The sequence below is a fragment of the Puma concolor genome, chromosome B4, assembly GCF_028749965.1.
Source record: "Puma concolor isolate L17-30 chromosome B4, mPumCon1.1.hap2, whole genome shotgun sequence".
NCBI lineage: Eukaryota > Metazoa > Chordata > Mammalia > Carnivora > Felidae > Puma > Puma concolor.
The window spans coordinates 76,905,512-76,909,087 of NC_141673.1; the positions used below are offsets into that span (position 1 = coordinate 76,905,512).

Consider the following 3,576-nt stretch of genomic DNA (forward strand, 5'->3'; position numbering starts at 1 on the left):
AGAAACATCTAATTAAACAGTGAGAAGATACTCAGTCTTCTTAGTAGGCAGGAAAATAAAAGTTCAAACAATAATAAAGTGTCACTTCTTAACCTATCACAATGTAAAAACAAAGTCAGTTGTGTTCCTAATGTTGAGAAGGGGGAAGTGGTAAAATATCAATTGTTATAGGTCTTTGATAAAATAATCAATCTGGCGATAGCCATTAAAATTAAATCTACTGGCTAAGATGGCCTTAATATTTCCCTCAGTTTGACCCTTATAGACAGGCTTCTTCCTATCTCCTGGTACCTGACCTCCTTCTTACCATGGCCCTTACAGAATCCGGATGGCCTACACCACTGAGGTTCCTCCTCTCTTAGAGAGGATTTACTTTAGAAAATCTCTCTTAGAGCACTTACTTTAGAAAACTAGTAACTGTAAATTCTTTCTCCATCCCTTTGAGACGTTAGTCCTTTCAAAAGTCTTTTGCCAATTTCACAACCCAGGCCTATCTGTCTCAAGGACCTGGGAGCCATCCTTTTGAAATGTACTCATCTAGGAAGATAGTATCCTCATCCCCTAATGTCTGGGGGGTGGTAGGAGCCTAAATTCAGTGAATGCCTTGCTTCAAGTTGTAAAACTGTGTCCTGTCAGGAAAGTAGGAAGACTGTTTACTTTTCCTTTGGGTAAAGTTAATTGGCCAACAAAGATGGCCTGTGATTTCTTTAGTCTAATCCCAGCTCTTGAAAACTCACTTTGTTTCAGTAGAATTGAGATAACTTAGTTATGTTCTGTCTCCCCTATTGCAATAGCCTTGAATAAAGTTTTCAGCATCCGATTAACTTTGTCCAGTGCAGTTTTTGCTTTGACAGTACACACAGTCTTCAATCTGGCATTCCCATCCCACTGCAGAGTCTGTCCCTTAAAAACAAAAGCATGGAATTTAATTAACAATGGTTGCCTTGGAATGAATGGAAGAGGATGATAGAAAATAAAGAAAAAGCTATTTATAGAACCATGTTTCTACTGAAAGAGCATATGTAATATGGTCTTTTTTTTCCTTTTTGATGTCTGATCTTATTTATTTGTTACTCTTAGAAAATCTCATTTTTGACTGGACTCAGGCTTAGAGGTAGAAGCTCTCAGATACCACCTCCATCTCTTGACAATCTGTTCCTGGCATCTTTCCTTGGCTTCTTTCATTTTCTTTGCCAAAAAGTTTAGCATATTCTGCAACCCCTTCCTTATTTTTATTAGTATGCTGTTTCTTCAGAGCAATACACTGATGTTTGTGTCGGAGGACACATGAAGAAACAAGATGCTGGATCTTGGGCATTTTGGTTCTAGGTTTCTTGCCTTCTTAGTTTAGGGGCTTTCTCACAACATACTGGTGGACATCATCTTCTTTAGAAAAGTTTGCAGATTCCTCTCACTCTTTTGGGCCCCAGGTGGCAAGGCACAGTAGTATTAGTGAATCCAGGAATATCCTTCTCACCCCCCCCCTTTTTTTTTTTACAATAACCAAATTGAGAACTCTGAGATTGGCATCCACAATGCAACCCCAAACAGATCTGCACTTTCTTTCTCTAGTTTTCCTTAGTCGGTAGCAGGAATGCCCCTTACTCAGCAGCAGGTGGACATGACCAGGGGTCAAGACACCCTGCTTCATGGGGAAGCCTTGCTTGTCATTGCCACCACTTATTTGGACCACATAACCCTTCCATTTTTCATCCAGAGCATCAGCAGCAACTTCTGTGGCCATACCCTTGTTATAAAAGGTATGAGGTTTGTGTTCATCATCCACTTCTATGAGCTTTTGGCAGCCAGTAGCTGAGCAAGAGATGTTCAGCTTCATCCTAAAGCAGTGAGCTTCATCCTTACTGCCTTTGAGGTACCACAAAAAAAGAGCAATATGATCTTTTTTATATAAACTTGTATCTGATGCTGGAAAGAATGTTGAAAAATAAATTGAATGTTCATTAAAATAAAAATAAAATAAAATAATGAAATATAACTTGACTGCCACTCCCCATGGATTTAAATGATTGTTCAGTGCTTCTGCTTTTGAGGTGTTTTTTTTACTATAATTTATCATAGGGCTTTTCACATTAAATAATATTACTTTACTTATGTGTCTGTTTCCCTCATTAGCATAGAACACCCTTCTAAGCAGAGAGTATGTCATTTATTTGACTATCTCAAGCATTTAACACAAAATATAAAATATGTTAAATGGTCAAAATGTGATTGGATTTGAATGAAGTTTACACCACAATAATTTTGGGAAAATATATGAGGACATGAGAGGAATAAGGAGATAAAATAATATCTTTAGAACGTGGTGGAACTGGAGAATTTTTTCAGCATATTGAAGTTGCCTGTACTATAGGGCATAACAATACCTTTTATTCAGTTTAACAAACTTCAAATTTGGATGTGTGAGCCCTACTATTCTTTGTCTAAGACATATCCAGGCAACTAAGTTCAGGCCCCTACTCAGGGAATTAATGGTCTCATGGGCATAAAAACATTGACAAAGTAAGCCTAATAAGTGCAATGCTAGAAGTAGCTATCAGGATATTGCATTAAAATGAAATAACACATGTGAAAACACTCTATAAGATCTATAGAATCCTATGTGTTTTAGGCTTTTCACAGTATTATAGTCAGTTGTATATATTTCTAATCTCCTCTGTTAAAATATAAATGTGACTAGCCAGTCACTGTGTCTTAATTCTGTTTCCTCTTCCATGACTAGCACAGTTTCCTTGTGTAGGAGGCATTCCAAAATTCTCTGTTAACTGAAGGCACAGATGAACACATAAGTGAATTAATGAATGATTGCCTTTCATTGAGCAGTGGTTTTCAAATAGTAATGTATATCAGATAAGCCTGCAGAGATTTTGATTTAGTTGATCTGGTAGTAAGGGCCAAGAAATCTATGTTTAGCACTTAAGTTAATTCTGATGTAGCTGGCATGCAGACCATCCAGTGAGAAGTTCTGGCAAAGAGTGTAGAGTTTTGGCCCACTTCATTATCTTCTTTTGTTTTGAAAGCAAAGATATAGTCAAAATTTTGTCCTTCCAGGGCTGAGCCTCCATCAGCCTTACAGGTAGAACTTTAAAAAAGCATAGCTGATTTATGTGTCAGAGAGAAATTACAGTCTACTTCTATCTTTCATCTAGAAGCAAAGAAATCAAGGTTTAGATTCTGTCCTCCTTTTTAAGGCACCAATATTTTAATGCAGTTAAAAATCTAATAAGGGGAGGGGCCAAGATGGAGAAACAGCATGGAAGTTTTTTTTGCATCTCTCATCCCTGAAATGCAACCAGATTAACACTAAGCCATCTTGCACACCTAGAAAACTGATTTGAGGATTAACACAACAATCTGCACAACTTGAACCACAGAACTTGGCAGGTACACAGCACAGAGAGGTGAACTGGGGGAGAGAGAAGCCGTGGAGAGCAGGGAGCTGGTTTTGCTTGCAGAGAGAGGACAGAGATGGGGGGCAGGTGGAGAATACAGGAAACACACACCCCCAGAATCAGCAGGGGAGAAAAAGAAAAAGTGGAAACAGTCACAAGGGTCTGA

The 3,576-nt window shown here is 38.2% G+C and overlaps 1 pseudogene; it reads right to left on the reverse strand.

Moving 5' to 3' along the window:
* Nucleotides 1-1,086: 1,086 nt before the first annotated feature.
* Nucleotides 1,087-1,837, reverse strand: LOC112867348 (small ribosomal subunit protein eS6 pseudogene; annotated as a pseudogene).
* Between the last annotated feature and the right edge of the window lie 1,739 nt (nt 1,838-3,576).